This window comes from Lepisosteus platostomus (genome assembly GCF_059453375.1).
Source record: "Lepisosteus platostomus isolate fLepPlt1 chromosome 5 unlocalized genomic scaffold, fLepPlt1.hap1 SUPER_5_unloc_2, whole genome shotgun sequence".
Classification (NCBI taxonomy): Eukaryota; Metazoa; Chordata; class Actinopteri; order Semionotiformes; family Lepisosteidae; genus Lepisosteus; species Lepisosteus platostomus.
Genome location: NW_028291472.1, coordinates 279,171 through 298,148, shown reverse-complemented (window position 1 = coordinate 298,148; position 18,978 = coordinate 279,171). Strand labels below are relative to the sequence as shown.

The window sequence follows — 18,978 nt, the reverse complement described above, 5'->3', positions numbered from 1 at the left end:
ACTCTCGGCGGCCAGCCGGGTGTCCCTGTACGACCCCGGTAGTCGCCACCTCGGACAGGCAGGGGAAACGGGTCCAGCTGTTTCCGGCCCAAGGGTGACAAAAGCTGCACTTGAATTTAAAGACAAAATCACGTCGAGGGCGCATTCAGCACCCCCACGTCCAACACGGGTTTCCGTGGGGTGGGGTTCAGTGAAAGTAGCACCCCCCCCGACCCCCAAGTCGAAGAAAGACCAACCTCCACCCACCTCTAGCGCCCAAGGGCGGACATTTCGGGCCACGCCACGTCCAAAAAACACGGGTCCCCCCCGTCCTGCGGGGAAAAGAGACGCCATTTTCTTTTCCGAGCGCTGCGTGGGACCTCACGACCCCCCCCCCCCCAAAAAAAAACGGGCTTCGGTAGACGAGGAAACCCAGGCACGTCGACCTCTCTACAACACCACCCGGCTGTTTCTGTTTCAGACCGTGGGGAAAAAAATAAATAAAATTTCGCCCCTCACCGACCGCCGCGCAAAAAAACACAACTTCACGCTACAGAAACGGCCTGTGTGTGTGTGGGGGGGGGGCACGGGAAAAAAATAAAACCTGCGTGTTTTCGGCAGAGTAAGCTCAGCGGGGAAACTCCCTGAATCTCGGGGTTGCTTCTTGAACCCCGAAAACGACCTTTTCTCTCTCTCTCTCGTTTTCTTGGTGTCTGGGACGTTCACGAACTCCGCCGCGTCAGTGCGATTCCCAGCAGGACGTGAACATAACCCCCCCCCGTGGGGCCACAGCGCCCCCGTGTGGCCGAGAGGACCACCACCCGCAGGGCTGAGCTTTTACTGCCGTGTCCCGCTTTCACTCTGGCGATGAAGGAGGGAATCAAGGAGGAGAATTAATATTGTGATCCACCAGTCCATCACAGGACACACACACACCCTGGACAGGACACCAGTCTTTCACAGGACACCAGTCCATCACAGGACACACACACACCCTGGACAGGACACCAGTCCATCACAGGACACACACACCCTGGACAGAACACCAGTCCATCAAAGGACACACATACAAACCCTGGACAGGACAGCAGTCCATCACAGGACACACACACACTCACACACCCTGGACAGGACACCAGTCCATCACAGGACACACACACACTCACACATCCTGGACAGGACACCAGTCCATCACAGGACACACACACCCTGGATAGAACACCAGTCCATCACAGGACACCAGTCCATCACAGGACACACACACCCTGGACAGGACACCAGTACATCACAGGACACACACACCCTGGATAGAACACCAGTCCATCACAGGACACCAGACCCTGGACAGGACAGCAGTCCATCACAGGACACACACACACTCACCCACCCTGGACAGGACACCAGTCCATCACAGGACACACACACACACTCACACACCCTGGACAGGGCAGCAGTCCATCACAGGACACACACACACACTCACCCACCCTGGACAGGACACCAGTCCATCACAGGACACACACACACACTCACACACCCTGGACAGGACACCAGTCCATCACAGGACACACACACACTCACACACCCTGGACAGGCCACCAGTCCATCACAGGACACACACACACTCACACAACCTGGACAGGACACCAGTCCATCACAGGATGTTCAGTGCCTCTCTCTAATAAAGTAGAAACGCGACATTGGACTCCGTTCGAAACGGGAGAAATCACCAGGACACGATACACCTTGCTCCGGACGATGGGAGAAGACCTGTACCTTCACGAGTCCGGGTTGTGAAAACTTCTTCTGGCAGTTCAAAACGTTTCGAAGAGACTACAGCGCTACCCTGTTTTCCATTTCTATCGTGTGTTATTATACAGTCATAAGTATCTGTCCTGATCACAGAGTCCCCCTCTCACTGCCAGGACTGAAGCCCAGTGCAGCACGAATAATAATAATAATTAATAAGTCTGGACCCTCCCCTCAGAGCTCTTCCCAGGTCAGGGGGATCCCCTCCAGTCCCCCCAGTGTGAAGCCCCCACCTGGATGATGCTCCAGTCCGCTCAGCACACAGCAGCTCTCAGTGGGGAGGAGAGCAGAGGGATGGAGCCAGTTCAGAGAGGGGGGGGTGATTAGGAGGCCATGATGGGTCAAGACCAGGGGGGGAATCAGGCCAGGACACTGGGGTAACACCCCTACTCTTCTCCAGAGACACCCCGGGATTGATAATGAGCACAGAGAGTCAGGACCTCGGTTTGACGGCGCCTGTTTACAGTCCAGTGTCCCCCGTCACTATACTGGGGCATCAGGACCCACACAGACCGCAGGGTGAGAGCGCCCCCTGCTGGCCCCACTCACACCTCTCCCAGCAGCAGCCTTGGGGGGGGGGGGGGAGGGAAAAAACCAAAAGCTAAACAGATTTTTTTTTATTTTTTTTTTATTGATCCTTAACAAAAGAATAAAAATTACAAGCTTCAGTCCAGTCCAGTCTGGTGTCTCTCAGCTGCGGTCCAGTCCAGTCTGGGGCCCCTCAGCTCCAGTCCAGTCTGGTGTCTCTCAGCTCCAGTCCAGTCCAGACTGGGGTCCCTCAGCTTCGGTCCAGCACAGTCTGGGGTCCCTCAGCTTTGGTCCTGTCCAGTCTGGTGTCTCTCAGCTCCAGTCCAGTCTGGTGTCTCTCAGCTCCGGTCCAGTCCAGTCTGGGGCCCCTCAGCTCCAGTCCAGTCTGGTGTCTCTCAGCTCCAGTCCAGTCTGGTGTCCCTCAGCTCCAGTGCAGTCCAGACTGGGGTCCCTCAGCTTCGGTCCAGCACAGACTGGGGTCCCTCAGCTTCGGTCCAGACTGGGGTCCCTCAGCTTCGGTCCAGCACAGACTGGGGTCCCTCAGCTTCGGTCCAGCACAGTCTGGTGTCCCTAAGCTTCGGTCCAGCACAGACTGGGGTCCCTCAGCTTCGGTCCAGCACAGACTGGGGTCCCTCAGCTTCGGTCCAGACTGGGGTCCCTCAGCTTCGGTCCAGCACAGTCTGGGGTCCCTCAGCTCCAGTCCAGTCCAGTCTGGTGTCTCTCAGCTCCGGTCCAGTCCAGTCCAGTCCAGTCCAGTCCAGATCTTAGCCGGCACAGAACCAGGAAAGGAACCTGGAAAGAATATTGTTATTGCAGGTGTGAGGGACACAGACACAGACGTCACCATGACATCAAACAGCAAGAGGAGACTCCTCCTTGAATCACAGACACGACCAGGCGGCGCCCCCCTGTCTGCTCACCTGCACCTCCTCTTCCTCCTCTTGTCCTTCCCGGCAGCCAGCTCCTCCTCTCCCTCGCTCTTCCTCTCCTGAGCTACGGTCTCCATCGGCTCGTCCTGGTCTTCTGGCTCCACCGACACGCAGCTCAGGGAGTTAAGAAGGGCGCACCAGCGCTTCTGAAGCAGAGACAGGAGAGTCACGTTAAGAGTCGGACTGGACACTCCAGTACATGAACACTGCACTGAGAGAGAGAGGGGTTCACACAGACACACTGACTGGACACTCCAGTACATGAACACTGCACTGAGCGAGAGAGGGGTTCACACAGACACACTGACTGGACACTCCAGTACATGAACACTGCACTGAGAGAGAGAGGGGTTCATACAGACACACTGACTGGACACTCCAGGACATGAACACTGCACTGAGAGAGAGAGAGAGGGGTTCATACAGACACACTGACTGGACACTCCAGGACATGAACACTGCACTGAGAGAGAGAGGGGTTCATACAGACACACTGACTGGACACTCCAGGACATGAACACTGCACTGAGAGAGAGAGGGGTTCATACACACACACTGATTGGACACTGGACAGGAGTAAAGAGAGGATCAGAGCATCACCCACCTTCTTTTTCTTCTGTCTCACAGGAGGTGGTGATTGAACCTCCTCCAGCTGGAGTCCGAGGATGGAGAGAGGGGGCAGGAGAGGGACAGCACAGGGAGAGAAAGAGAGAGACAGGTGAGTCAAGTGTCCCAAGAGCACAGAGACTCTGCTGAGATCACACTCGCAGGGAGTGAGTTTGGGTGTAGCCCACTAATACTGACCCACTGGACACCACAGGACAGAGAGGAGGAGGAGGAGAGAGACACACTGCCTGGACACCACAGGACAGAGAGGAGGAGGAGGAGAGAGACACACTGCCTGGACACCACAGGACAGAGAGGAGGAGGAGAGAGACACACTGAGGACAGAGAGGAGGAGGAGAGAGACACTGACAGACAGGGCTGAAAGAGAGAGAGACAGAGAGGCAGGGACAGACAGACAGCAGGCCGAGAGAGAGACACTGACAGACAGGGCTGAAAGAGAGAGAGACACTGAGACCCAGGGACAGACAAGACGGCAAAACTCCACCACAGACAGGACAGGGGGCAGGGTGGGACCAGCACTGACCTCCTTCCTCTCTCCTGCCGGAAGAGCTGTCTCCACCTCCTCTTCCTCCTGCAAGTCAAGAGACAGGCTGAGAGAGAGACGGGCTGGCGGGACATCGGCGAACAGAGCTGAAGGCAGAGAGCCGGGGAGACAGGCCCAGCTGGGACAACGCAGGACAGACAGAGAGCAGGGAGACACAGGGAGAGAGACCCAGCTGGGACAACGCAGGACAGACAGAGAGCAGGGAGACACAGGGAGAGAGACAGGGAGAGAGGGAAAAACACAGAGACTCAGACAGAAGGACAGAAAGACAGAAAGAGCGAAGTACAGACGGACAAAAAGACAGAGAAAAGGACAGATGGACTGATGGACAGAAAGAGAGAAAAGGACAGAAAGACAGATGGACTGAAGGACAGATGGACAGAGAAAAGAACAGAAAGTCAGAAGGACAGATGGACAGAGAAAAGAACAGAAAGACAGAAGGACAGTGAAAGGGACAGATGGATAGAAGGAAAGATGGACAGAGAAAAGGACAGAAGGACAGACGGACAGAAAGACAGACGGACAGAAAGAGATGGACAGAAGGACAGATGGACAGAGAAAAGAACAGAAAGTCAGAAGGACAGATGGACAGAGAAAAGAACAGAAAGACAGAAGGACAGTGAAAGGGACAGATGGACAGAAGGAAAGATGGACAGAGAAAAGGACAGAAGGACAGACGGACAGATGGACAGACAGACAGATGGACAGAGAAAAGAACAGAAAGTCAGAAGGACAGATGGAAAGAGAAAAGAACAGAAAGACAGAAGGACAGTGAAAGGGACAGATGGACAGAAGGAAAGATAGACAGAGAAAAGGACAGCAGGACAGATGGACAGACAGACAGACAGATGGACAGACGGACAGACAGACAGACAGACAGACAGACGGATGGACAGACAGACAGACAGACAGACAGACGGACAGATGGACAGATGGACAGACAGACGGACAGACGGACAGACGGACAGACAGACGGATGGACAGACAGACAGACAGACAGACAGACGGACAGATGGACAGATGGACAGACAGACAAACAGACAGACAGACGGATGGACAGACAGACGGACAGACGGACAGAAGGACAGATGGACAGACAGACAGACGGACGGACAGAAGGACAGAAGGACAGACGGATGGACAGACAGACAGACAGACAGACAGACAGACGGACAGACAGACGGACAGACAGACAGACAGACAGACAGATGGACAGACAGACAGACAGACAGACAGACAGATGGACGGACAGATAGACAGACAGACAGACGGACAGACTCTGCCCCACTTGCCTCGTCAGACATCTCAGCCTCTCTCCTTGCCCTCCGCACCGGGGAGCCCCAGGCGGGGCCTGGCGGGGCCGGGCGGGCGATGGGGGGCAGGACGGGCGGGGGCAGGGGCAGGGGCACCGCCCCGGGCAGCAGGGGGGGCTCGAGGGGCATGGCGGCGAGGAAGGGGGGGCGGCGGGGCGGGGCGGGCAGGGGCCGGAGGGGGCCGGAGGGGGGGGCCGGGGGCGGGGGGCGGAGGGGGCTCTCGGGCGAGGACGGGGGGGACACCGAGCGGAACGAGCCGGGCGAGCCCGAGCGGGACAAGCTGGGCGACCCCGGGAGCTCCAGCTGCAGCTTGGCCGCCCTCTCCAGCTTCTGGACGAGCTCGGGGAGACACGAAGACACCTCGGGATTCTGTCCAGCGGGGAGAGGGGGAGACACAACGCAGGGGGGATGAGACTACGCCTGGACAGGTGAGTGTGGACAGTGAGAGTGTGGACAGGTGAGTGTAGACAGTGTGTCCAGTGAGAGTGTGGACAGGTGAGTGTGTACAGTGTGTCCAGTAAGAGTCTGGACAGGTGAGTGTGTCCAGTGTGTCCAGTGAGAGTGTGGACAGGTGAGTGTGTCCAGTAAGAGTCTGGACAGGTGAGTGTGTCCAGTGTGTCCAGTGAGAGTCTGGACAGGTGAGAGTGTACAGTGTGTCCAGTGAGAGTGTGGACAGGTGAGTCTCTACAGTGTGTCCAGTGAGAGTCTGGACAGGTGAGTGTGTCCAGTGTGTCCAGTGAGAGTCTGGACAGGTGAGTGTGTACAGTGTGTCCAGAAAGAGTCTGGACAGGTGAGTGTGTACAGTGTGTCCAGTGAGAGTCTGGACAGGTGAGTGTGTCCAGTGTGTCCAGTGAGAGTCTGGACAGGTGAGTGTGTACAGTGTGTCCAGTGAGAGTGTGGACAGGCGAGTCTGTACAGTGTGTCCAGTGAGAGTGTGGACAGGTGAGTGTGGACAGTAAGAGTCTGGACAGGTGAGTGTGTACAGTGTGTCCAGCAAGAGTCTGGACAGGTGAGTGTGTCCAGTGTGTCCAGTAAGAGTCCGGACAGGCGAGTGTGGACAGTGTGTCCAGTAAGAGTGTGGACAGGTGTGTCCAACAGTAAGAAGCTGTCTTACCCTGTAACCCAGCTCAGGGGTGTTAGGGGGTGCTCTGTCTCCTCCCCAGATCTCACCTTCAGGTCTTGAGAAATGACGGACCACTAGGAGACGCTGGAAACGAGGACACAAGACAGAGGTCAGGTCCACAGAGCTCACTCAATCACTACAGCAAGCAGAGACCTCTCGGCCATCAGGACTGTGGGGGTCAGAGTGTGGAGCTGTAGGGTATCGGGAGTTTAGGGGTCAGTGTGGGGAGCTGTAGGGTATCGGGAGTTTAGGGGTCAGTGTGGGGAGCTGTAGGGTATCGGGAGTTTAGGGGTCAGTGTGGGGAGCTGTAGGGTATCGGGAGTTTAGGGGTCAGTGTGGGGAGCTGTAGGGTATCGGGAGTTTAGGGGTCAGTGTGGGGAGCTGTAGGGTATCGGGAGTTTAGGGGTCAGAGTGGGGAGCTGTAGGGTATCGGGAGTTTAGGGGTCAGTGTGGGGAGCTGTAGGGTATCGGGAGTTTAGGGGTCAGTGTGGGGAGCTGTAGGGTATCGGGAGTTTAGGGGTCAGTGTGGGGAGCTGTAGGGTATCGGGAGTTTAGGGGTCAGAGTGGGGAGCTGTAGGGTATCGGGAGTTTAGGGGTCAGTGTGGGGAGCTGTAGGGTATCGGGAGTTTAGGGGTCAGTGTGGGGAGCTGTAGGGTATCGGGAGTTTAGGGGTCAGTGTGGGGAGCTGTAGGGTAGATGTGGGGCACCGGGCCCACCACAGGGCGGCCGGTCCAGTCTCGCGGAAGGCGACCGGGTCAGACTTACGGAAAAGCACCGGGATTTGGGCCGGGACCTCTCCCGCTGCCAGTCCGGGTTCGGCCTGACCGGTGTGACCTGTGAAAACGCCAAACAGCCCATCTCCGAGACAGCTCTGACCACATAGCCCAGCCCAGTCGTGTCGAGACTAGAGGCCTTGGGCAGTCTCTACAGTGTGTCCAGTGAGAGTGTGGACAGGTGAGTGTGTACAGTGTGTCCAGTGAGAGTCTGGACAGGTGAGTCTCTACAGTCTGTCCAGTGAGAGTCTGGACAGGTGAGTGTGTACAGTGTGTCCAGTGAGAGTGTGGACAGGTGAGTGTGTACAGTGTGTCCAGTGAGAGTCTGGACAGGTGAGTGTGTACAGTGTGTCCAGTGAGAGTGTGGACAGGTGAGTGTGTACAGTGTGTCCAGTGAGAGTCTGGACAGGTGAGTGTGTCCAGTGTGTCCAGAAAGAGTCTGGACAGGTGAGTCTCTACAGTCTGTCCAGTGAGAGTCTGGACAGGTGAGTGTGTACAGTGTGTCCAGTGAAAGTGTGGACAGGTGAGTGTGTACAGTGTGTCCAGTGAGAGTGTGGACAGGTGAGTGTGTACAGTGTGTCCAGTGAGAGTCTGGACAGGTGAGTCTCTACAGTGTGTCCAGGAAGAGTGTGGGACGTCCAGAGGCAATCTGTGCTCTCAGAAGGCCATAATGGACCTGCAGCTTGGTGTTCCTCGGACCCGCGACCCTGTCTCTTGAGCCGAGGCGCGTCCTCAGTCAAGATCACCACTGGAAGTGTCTCTCCTCGTCTAGAGGTGTTACCGTGAGACCTGGTCTGTCAAGCGCTTTGCGCTGCTATGTGTGTGAAAGGTGCTCTATCAGTGAAGTTTATTATTATTATTATTATTATAATACAGCGAGCACTGCTGGGGGCGGAGAGGCCAGTCGGAGGAGGGCTGGACGCTGGACGCTGGACGGCGGGCGGGAGGGGTGGACTTACGACGCCTCGCCGGGCCCGGGTCCTGCTGCGACCGCGCACGGCCGTGCGGCATCTCTGTCGGTCCATCGTCCTGCCGAGACAAGCAGAGTCACAGAGGGGAGGGGAGGGGGCGGAGCCACACAGCTGGGCGGCTTGTTCCCCACCCCCGCCCCCCTCTGTGTATAGAAGAGCCTCCTGTCCTGACTGGAGGACCTCACCCAGCTGTGGCTGGAGAGAAGCCAGGGTATCGGCTTCAACCACAGGGCTGGGCGGCTTGTTACCCACCCCCACCACCCTCTGTGTACAGTAGAGCCTCCTGTCCTGACTGGAGGAGCTCACCCAGCTCTGTCTGGAGAGGAGCCAGGGTATCAGCTTTGTTCCACACCCCCGCCACCCTCTGTGTACAGAAGAGCCTCCTGTCCTGACTGGAGGAGCTCACCCAGCTGTGTCTGGAGAGAAGCCAGGGTATCGGCTTCAACCACAGGGCTGGGCAGCTTGTTCCCCACCCCCACCACTCTCTGAGTAGAGGTGCACCTCCTCTCAATATCTTTTTACAGCACGATCACACCCATAAGAGTTGAGTAACGGTAAAAAAAACAACGTATTTCTCCACTTATTTTGTTATTTCTCACTTTTGACTGACTTACCGATTTCACGGGGATACTGAAGAGCGATTCTGTTTATTAAGCGCTATATAGTTCTTTCCTCCTCCTCTCTCTTCACTCCTCTGAGCTCACGGGGCTCCGGCGCCGCCCCCCGCTAGAATCCGCCGCTCTGTGACGTCAGGCGGCTCATTGTGACGCCACCGTGACGTCACCCCCGACGCGCTCACGGCTCGGCCGCGAAACAAAAATGGCCGCCATTTTTCGCGGTTGTTTTTTTTTGGGGGGGCGGACATTTTATTTTTCCAACTCTCGGCGGCCAGCCGGGTGTCCCTGTACGACCCCGGTAGTCGCCACCTCGGACAGGCAGGGGAAACGGGTCCAGCTGTTTCCGGCCCAAGGGTGACAAAAGCTGCACTTGAATTTAAAGACAAAATCACGTCGAGGGCGCATTCAGCACCCCCACGTCCAACACGGGTTTCCGTGGGGTGGGGTTCAGTGAAAGTAGCACCCCCCCCGACCCCCAAGTCAAAGAAAGACCAACCTCCACCCCCCTCTAGCGCCCAAGGGCGGACATTTCGGGCCACGCCACGTCCAAAAAACACGGGTCCCCCCCCCCGTCCTGCGGGGAAAAGAGACGCCATTTTCTTTTCCGAGCGCTGCGTGGGACCTCACGACCCCCCCCCCCCAAAAAAACGGGCTTCGCAGACGAGGAAACCCAGGCACGTCGACCTCTCTACAACACCACCCGGCCGTTTCTGTTTCAGACCGTGGGAAAAAAATAAATAAAATTTCGCTCCTCACCGACCGCCGCGCAAAAAAACACAACTTCACGCTACAGAAACGGCCTGTGTGTGTGTGGGGGGGGGCACGGGAAAAAAATAAAACCTGCGTGTTTTCGGCAGAGTAAGCTCAGCGGGGAAACTCCCTGAATCTCGGGGTTGCTTCTTGAACCCCGAAAACGACCTTTTTTCTCTCTCTCGTTTTCTTGGTGTCTGGGACGTTCACGAACTCCGCGCCGTCAGTGCGATTCCCAGCGGGACTTGAACATAACCCCCCCCCGTGGAGCCACAGCGCCCCCGTGTGGCCGAGAGGACCACCACCCGCAGGGCTGAGCTTTTACTGCCGTGTCCCGCTTTCACTCTGGCGATGAAGGAGGGAATCAAGGAGGAGAATTAATATTGTGATCCACCAGTCCATCACAGGACACACACACACCCTGGACAGGACAGCAGTCCATCACTGGACACACACACCCTCACACACCCTGGACAGGACACCAGTCCATCACAGGATGTTCAGTGCCTCTCTCTAATAAAGTAGAAATGCGACATTAAACTCCGTTCGAAACGGGAGAAATCACCAGGACACGATACACCTTGCTCCGGCCGATGGGAGAAGACCTGTACCTTCACGAGTCCGGGTTGTGAAAACTTCTTCTGGCAGTTCAAAACGTTTCGAAGAGACAACAGCGCTACCCTGTTTTCCATTTCTATCGTGTGTTATTATACAGTCATAAGTATCTGTCCTGATCACAGAGTCCCCCTCTCACTGCCAGGACAGGAGCCCAGTGCAGCACGAATAATAATAATAATTAATAAGTCTGGACCCTCCACTCAGAGCTCTTCCCAGGTCAGGGGGATCCCCTCCAGCCCCCCCAGTGTGCAGCCCCCACCTGGATGATGCTCCAGTCCGCTCAGCACACAGCAGCTCTCAGTGGGGAGGAGAGCAGAGGGATGGAGCCAGTTCAGAGAGGGGGTGTGATTAGGAGGCCATGATGGGTCAAGACCAGGGGGGGAATCAGGCCAGGACACTGGGGTAACACCCCTACTCTTCTCCAGAGACACCCCGGGATTGTTAATGAGCACAGAGAGTCAGGACCTCGGTTTGACGGCGCCTGTTTACAGTCCAGTGTCCCCCGTCACTAAACTGGGGCATCAGGACCCACACAGACCGCAGGGTGAGAGCGCCCCCTGCTGGCCCCACTCACACCTCTCCCAGCAGCAGCCTTGGGGGGGGGGGGGGAGGGAAAAAACCAAAAGCTAAACAGATTTTTTTTATTTTTTTTTTTATTGATCCTTAACAAAAGAATAAAAATTACAAGCTTCAGTCCAGTCCAGTCTGGTGTCTCTCAGCTGCGGTCCAGTCTGGTGTCTCTCAGCTCCAGTCCAGTCTGGTGTCTCTCAGCTGCGGTCAAGTCTGGGGCCCCTCAGCTCCAGTCCAGTCTGGTGTCTCTCAGCTCCAGTCCAGTCTGGGGCCCCTCAGCTCCAGTGCAGTCCAGACTGGGGTCCCTCAGCTTCGGTCCAGCACAGACTGGGGTCCCTCAGCTTCGGTCCAGACTGGGGTCCCTCAGCTTTGGTCCAGCACAGTCTGGGGTCCCTCAGCTTCGGTCCAGCACAGACTGGGGTCCCTCAGCTTCGGTCCAGCACAGTCTGGTGTCCCTAAGCTTCGGCCCAGCACAGACTGGGGTCCCTCAGCTTCGGTCCAGCACAGTCTGGGGTCCCTCAGCTTTGGTCCAGACTGGGGTCCCTCAGCTTCGGTCCAGCACAGTCTGGGGTCCCTCAGCTCCAGTCCAGTCCAGTCTGGTGTCTCTCAGCTCCGGTCCAGTCCAGTCTGGTGTCCCTAGGCTCCTGTCCAGTTCCGTCTGGTGTCCCTCTGCTCCAGTCCAGTCCAGTCCAGTCCAGTCCAGTCCAGTCCAGTCCAGATCTTAGCCGGCACAGAACCAGGAAAGGAACCTAGAAAGAATATTGTTATTGCAGGTGTGAGGGACACAGACACAGACGTCACCATGACATCAAACAGCAAGAGGAGACTCCTCCTTGAATCACAGACACGACCAGGCGGCGCCCCCCTGTCTGCTCACCTGCACCTCCTCTTCCTCCTCTTGTCCTTCCCGGCAGCCAGCTCCTCCTCTCCCTCGCTCTTCCTCTCCTGAGCTACGGTCTCCATCGGCTCGTCCTGGTCTTCTGGCTCCACCGACACGCAGCTCAGGGAGTTAAGAAGGGCGCACCAGCGCTTCTGAAGCAGAGACAGGAGAGTCACGTTAAGAGTCGGACTGGACAGTCCAGTACATGAACACTGCACTGAGAGAGAGAGGGGTTCACACAGACACACTGACTGGACACTCCAGTACATGAACACTGCACTGAGAGAGAGAGGGGTTCACACAGACACACTGACTGGACACTCCAGTACATGAACACTGCACTGAGAGAGAGAGGGGTTCATACAGACACACTGACTGGACACTCCAGGACATGAACACTGCACTGAGAGAGAGAGAGAGGGGTTCATACAGACACACTGACTGGACACTCCAGGACATGAACACTGCACTGAGAGAGAGAGGGGTTCATACAGACACACTGACTGGACACTCCAGGACATGAACACTGCACTGAGAGAGAGAGGGGTTCATACACACACACTGATTGGACACTGGACAGGAGTAAAGAGAGGATCAGAGCATCACCCACCTTCTTTTTCTTCTGTCTCACAGGAGGTGGTGATTGGACCTCCTCCAGCTGGAGTCCGAGGAGGGAGAGAGGGGGCAGGAGAGGGACAGCACAGGGAGAGAAAGAGAGAGACAGGTGAGTCAAGTGTCCCAAGAGCACAGAGACTCTGCTGAGATCACACTCGCAGGGAGTGAGCCTGGGTGTAGCCCACTAATACTGACCCACTGGACACCACAGGACAGAGAGGAGGAGGAGGAGAGAGACACACTGCCTGGACACCACAGGACAGAGAGGAGGAGGAGGAGAGAGACACACTGCCTGGACACCACAGGACAGAGAGGAGGAGGAGAGAGACACACTGAGGACAGAGAGGAGGAGGAGAGAGACACTGACAGACAGGGCTGAAAGAGAGAGAGACACTGAGACCCAGGGACAGGGAGACAGCAGGCCGAGAGAGAGACACTGACAGACAGGGCTGAAAGAGAGAGAGACAGAGAGGCAGGGACAGACAGACAGCAGGCCGAGAGAGAGACACTGACAGACAGGGCTGAAAGAGAGAGAGACACTGAGACCCAGGGACAGACAAGACGGCGAAACTCCACCACAGACAGGACAGGGGGCAGGGTGGGACCAGCACTGACCTCCTTCCTCTCTCCTGCCGGAAGAGCTGTCTCCACCTCCTCTTCCTCCTGCAAGTCAAGAGACAGGCTGAGAGAGAGACGGGCTGGCGGGACATCGGCGAACAGAGCTGAAGGCAGAGAGCCGGGGAGACAGGCCCAGCTGGGACAACGCAGGACAGACAGAGAGCAGGGAGACACAGGGAGAGAGACCCAGCTGGGACAACGCAGGACAGACAGAGAGCAGGGAGACACAGGGAGAGAGACAGGGAGAGAGGGACAAACACAGAGACTCAGACAGAAGGACAGAAAGACAGAAAGAGCGAAGTACAGACGGACAAAAAGACAGAGAAAAGGACAGATGGACTGATGGACAGAAAGAGAGAAAAGGACAGAAAGACAGATGGACTGAAGGACAGATGGACAGAGAAAAGAACAGAAAGTCAGAAGGACAGATGGACAGAGAAAAGAACAGAAAGACAGAAGGACAGTGAAAGGGACAGATGGACAGAAGGAAAGATGGACAGAGAAAAGGACAGAAGGACAGACGGACAGAAAGACAGACGGACAGAAAGAGATGGACAGAAGGACAGATGGACAGAGAAAAGAACAGAAAGTCAGAAGGACAGATGGACAGAGAAAAGAACAGAAAGACAGAAGGACAGTGAAAGGGACAGATGGACAGAAGGAAAGATGGACAGAGAAAAGGACAGAAGGACAGACGGACATATGGACAGACAGACAGATGGACGGACAGACAGATGGACAGAGAAAAGAACAGAAAGTCAGAAGGACAGATGGAAAGAGAAAAGAACAGAAAGACAGAAGGACAGTGAAAGGGACAGATGGACAGAAGGAAAGATAGACAGAGAAAAGGACAGCAGGACAGATGGACAGACAGACAGACAGACAGACAGACAGACGGATGGACAGACAGACAGACAGACAGACAGACGGACAGATGGACAGACAGACAGACAGACGGACAGCCAGACAGACAGACGGATGGACAGACAGACAGACAGACGGACAGATGGACAGACAGACAAACAGACAGACAGACGGATGGACAGACAGACGGACAGACGGACAGAAGGACAGATGGACAGACAGACAGACGGACGGACAGAAGGACAGACGGATGGACAGACAGACAGACAGACGGACAGACGGACAGACAGACAGACAGACAGACAGACAGACAGATGGATGGACAGACGGACAGACGGACAGACGGACAGACTCTGCCCCACTTGCCTCGTCAGACATCTCCGCCTCTCTCCTTGCCCTCCGCACCGGGGAGCCCCAGGCGGGGCCTGGCGGGGCCGGGCGGGCGATGGGGGGCAGGACGGGTGGGGGCAGGGGCAGGGGCACCGCCCCGGGCAGCAGGGGGGGCTCGAGGGGCATGGCGGCGAGGAAGGGGGGGCGGCGGGGCGGGGTGGGCAGGGGCCTGAGGGGGCCGGAGGGGGGGGCCGGGGGCGGGGAGCGGAGGGGGCTCTCGGGCGAGGACGGGGGGGACACCGAGCGGAACGAGCCGGGCGAGCCCGAGCGGGACGAGCCGGGCGACTCTGGGAGCTCCAGCTGCAGCTCGGCCGCCCTCTCCAGCTTCTGGACGAGCTCGGGGAGACACGAAGACACCTCGGGATTCTGTCCAGCGGGGAGAGGGGGAGACACAACGCAGGGGGGATGAGACTACGCCTGGACAGGTGAGTGTGGACAGTGAGAGTGTGGACAGGTGAGTGTAGACAGTGTGTCCAGTGAGAGTGTGGACAGGTGAGTGTGTACAGTGTGTCCAGTAAGAGTCTGGACAGGTGAGAGTGTACAGTGTGTCCAGTGAGAGTGTGGACAGGTGAGTCTCTACAGTGTGTCCAGTGAGAGTCTGGACAGGTGAGTGTGTCCAGTGTGTCCAGTGAGAGTCTGGACAGGTGAGTGTGTACAGTGTGTCCAGAAAGAGTCTGGACAGGTGAGTGTGTACAGTGTGTCCAGTGAGAGTCTGGACAGGTGAGTGTGTCCAGTGTGTCCAGTGAGAGTCTGGACAGGTGAGTGTGTACAGTGTGTCCAGTGAGAGTGTGGACAGGCGAGTCTGTACAGTGTGTCCAGTGAGAGTGTGGACAGGTGAGTGTGGACAGTAAGAGTCTGGACAGGTGAGTGTGTACAGTGTGTCCAGCAAGAGTCTGGACAGGTGAGTGTGTCCAGTGTGTCCACTAAGAGTCCGGACAGGCGAGTGTGGACAGTGTGTCCAGTAAGAGTGTGGACAGGTGTGTCCAACAGTAAGAAGCTGTCTTACCCTGTAACCCAGCTCAGGGGTGTTAGGGGGTGCTCTGTCTCCTCCCCAGATCTCACCTTCAGGTCTTGAGAAATGACGGACCACTAGGAGACGCTGGAAACGAGGACACAAGACAGAGGTCAGGTCCACAGAGCTCACTCAATCACTACAGCAAGCAGAGACCTCTCGGCCATCAGGACTGTGGGGGTCAGAGTGTGGAGCTGTAGGGTATCGGGAGTTTAGGGGTCAGTGTGGGGAGCTGTAGGGTATCGGGAGTTTAGGGGTCAGTGTGGGGAGCTGTAGGGTATCGGGAGTTTAGGGGTCAGTGTGGGGAGCTGTAGGGTATCGGGAGTTTAGGGGTCAGAGTGGGGAGCTGTAGGGTATCGGGAGTTTAGGGGTCAGTGTGGGGAGCTGTAGGGTCGGGAGTTTAGGGGTCAGTGTGGGGAGCTGTAGGGTATCGGGAGTTTAGGGGTCAGTGTGGGGAGCTGTAGGGTAGATGTGGGGCACCGGGCCCACCACAGGGCGGCCGGTCCAGTCTCGCGGAAGGCGACCGGGTCAGACTTACGGAAAAGCACCGGGATTTGGGCCGGGACCTCTCCCGCTGCCAGTCCGGGTTCGGCCTGACCGGTGTGACCTGTGAAGACGCCAAACAGCCCATCTCCGAGACAGCTCTGACCACATAGCCCAGCCCAGTCGTGTCGAGACTAGAGGCCTTGGGCAGTCTCTACAGTGTGTCCAGTGAGAGTGTGGACAGGTGAGTGTGTACAGTGTGTCCAGTGAGAGTCTGGACAGGTGAGTCTCTACAGTCTGTCCAGTGAGAGTGTGGACAGGTGAGTGTGTACAGTGTGTCCAGTGAGAGTGTGGACAGGTGAGTGTGTACAGTGTGTCCAGTGAGAGTCTGGACAGGTGAGTGTGTACAGTGTGTCCAGTGAGAGTGTGGACAGGTGAGTGTGTACAGTGTGTCCAGTGAGTGTGGACAGGTGAGTGTGTACAGTGTGTCCAGTGAGAGTCTGGACAGGTGAGTGTGTCCAGTGTGTCCAGAAAGAGTCTGGACAGGTGAGTCTCTACAGTCTGTCCAGTGAGAGTCTGGACAGGTGAATGTGTACAGTGTGTCCAGTGAAAGTGTGGACAGGTGAGTGTGTACAGTGTGTCCAGTGAGAGTGTGGACAGGTGAGTGTGTACAGTGTGTCCAGTGAGAGTCTGGACAGGTGAGTCTCTACAGTGTGTCCAGGAAGAGTGTGGGACGTCCAGAGGCAATCTGTGCTCTCAGAAGGCCATAATGGACCTGCAGCTTGGTTTTCCTCGGACCCGCGACCCTGTCTCTTGAGCCGAGACGTGTCCTCAGTCAAGATCACCACTGGAAGTGTCTCTCCTCGTCTGGAGGTGTTACCGTGAGACCTGGTCTGTCAAGCGCTTTGCGCTGCTATGTGTGTGAAAGGTGCTCTATCAGTGAAGTTTATTATTATTATTATTATAATACAGCGAGCGCTGCTGGGGGCGGAGAGGCCAGTCGGAGGAGGGCTGGACGCTGGACGCTGGACGGCGGGCGGGAGGGGTGGACTTACGATGCCTCGCCGGGCCCGGGTCCTGCTGCGACCGCGCACGGCCGTGCGGCATCTCTGTCGGTCCATCGTCCTGCCAAGACAAGCAGAGTCACAGAGGGGAGGGGAGGGGGCGGAGCCACACAGCTGGGCGGCTTGTTCCCCACCCCCGCCCCCCTCTGTGTATAGAAGAGCCTCCTGTCCTGACTGGAGGACCTCACCCAGCTGTGGCTGGAGAGAAGCCAGGGTATCGGCTTCAACCACAGGGCTGGGCGGCTTGTTCCCCACCCCCACCACCCTCTGTGTACAGTAGAGCCTCCTGTCCTGACAGGAGGAGCTCACCCAGCTGTGTCTGGAGAGGAGCCAGGTTATCAGCTTTGTTCCACAGCCCCACCACCCTCTGTGAAGAGAAGAGCCTCCTGTCCTGACTGGAGGAGCTCACCCAGCTCTGTCTGGAGAGGAGCCAGGGTATCAGCTTTGTTCCACACCCCCGCCACCCTCTGTGTACAGAAGAGCCTCCTGTCCTGACTGGAGGAGCTCACCCAGCTGTGTCTGGAGAGAAGCCAGGGTATCGGCTTCAACCACAGGGCTGGGCAGCTTGTTCCCCACCCCACCACTCTCTGAGTAGAGGTGCACCTCCTCTCAATATCTTTTTACAGCACGATCACACCCATAAGAGTTGAGTAACGGTAAAAAAAACAACGTATTTCTCCACTTATTTTGTTATTTCTCACTTTTGACTGACTTACCGATTTCACGGGGATTCTGAAGAGCGTTTCTGAAGTTGAAACTAACGATCTAAGTCGAAGTAACTTTATTGGAAGAAACACGTGTTTAGAAAAGACTATATAGCGCTTTCCTCCTCCTCTCTCTTCACTCCTCTGAGCTCATGGGGCTCCGGCGCCGCCCCCCCGCTAGAATCCGCCGCTCTGTGACGTCAGGCGGCTCATGGTGACGCCACCGTGACGTCACCCCCGACACGCTCACGGCTCGGCCGCGAAACAAAAATGGCCGTCATTTTTCACGGTTGTTGTTTTTTTTGGGTGGACATTTTATTTTTCCCAACTCTCGGCGGCCAGCCGGGTGTCCCTGTACGACCCCGGTAGTTGCCACCTCGGACAGGCAGGGGAAACGGGTCCAGCTGTTTCCGGCCCAAGGCTTACAAAAGCTGCACTTGAATTTAAAGACAAAATCACGTCGAGGGCGCATTCAGCACCCCCACGTCCAACACGGGTTTCCGTGGGGTGGGGTTCAGTGAAAGTAGCACCCCCCCGAACCCCAAATCAAAGAAAGACCAACCTCCACCCCCCTCTAGCGCCCAAGGGCGGAAATTTCGGGCCACGCTACGTCCAAAAAACACGGGTTCCCCCCCCCCCGTCCTGCGGGGAAAAGAAACGTCATTTTCTTTTCCGAGCGCTGCGTGGGACCTCACGACCCCCCCCCCCCAAAAAAAAAAAAAACGGGCTTCGCAGACGAGGAAAACCGGGCACGTCGACCTCTCTACAACACCACCCGGCTGTTTCTGTTTCAAACCGTGGGAAAAAAATAAATACAATTTCGCCCCTCACCGACAGCAGCGCAAAAAAACACAAGTTCACGCTACAGAAACGGCCTGTGTGAGGGGGGCACGGGAAAAAAATAAAACCTGCGTGTTTTCGGCAGAGTAAGCTCAGCGGGGAAACTCCCTGAATCTCGGGGTTGCTTCTTGAACCCCGAAAACGACCTTTTTTCTCTCTCTCGTTTTCTTGGTGTCTGGGACGTTCACGAACTCCACCGCGTCGGTGCGATTCCCAGCGGGACTTGAACAGTTCAAAACGTGTCGAAGAGACTACAGCACTACCCTGTTTTAAATTTTATCGTGTATTATCATACAGTCATAAGTATCTGTACTGATCACAGAGTCCCCCTCTCACTGCCAGGACAGGAGCCCAGTG

The 18,978-nt window shown here is 56.5% G+C and overlaps 1 long non-coding RNA gene across 1 annotated transcript; it reads right to left on the bottom strand.

Annotated features, from left to right (window-relative positions):
• Window positions 1-12,032: 12,032 nt before the first annotated feature.
• LOC148638286 (uncharacterized) lies at window positions 12,033-13,883 on the bottom strand. Its single transcript, XR_015931089.1, has 3 exons — window positions 13,262-13,883; window positions 12,642-12,689; window positions 12,033-12,183 (listed from the first exon to the last, which is right to left on the bottom strand). It is a non-coding gene; the product is annotated as an uncharacterized LOC148638286 (long non-coding RNA).
• Between the last annotated feature and the right edge of the window lie 5,095 nt (window positions 13,884-18,978).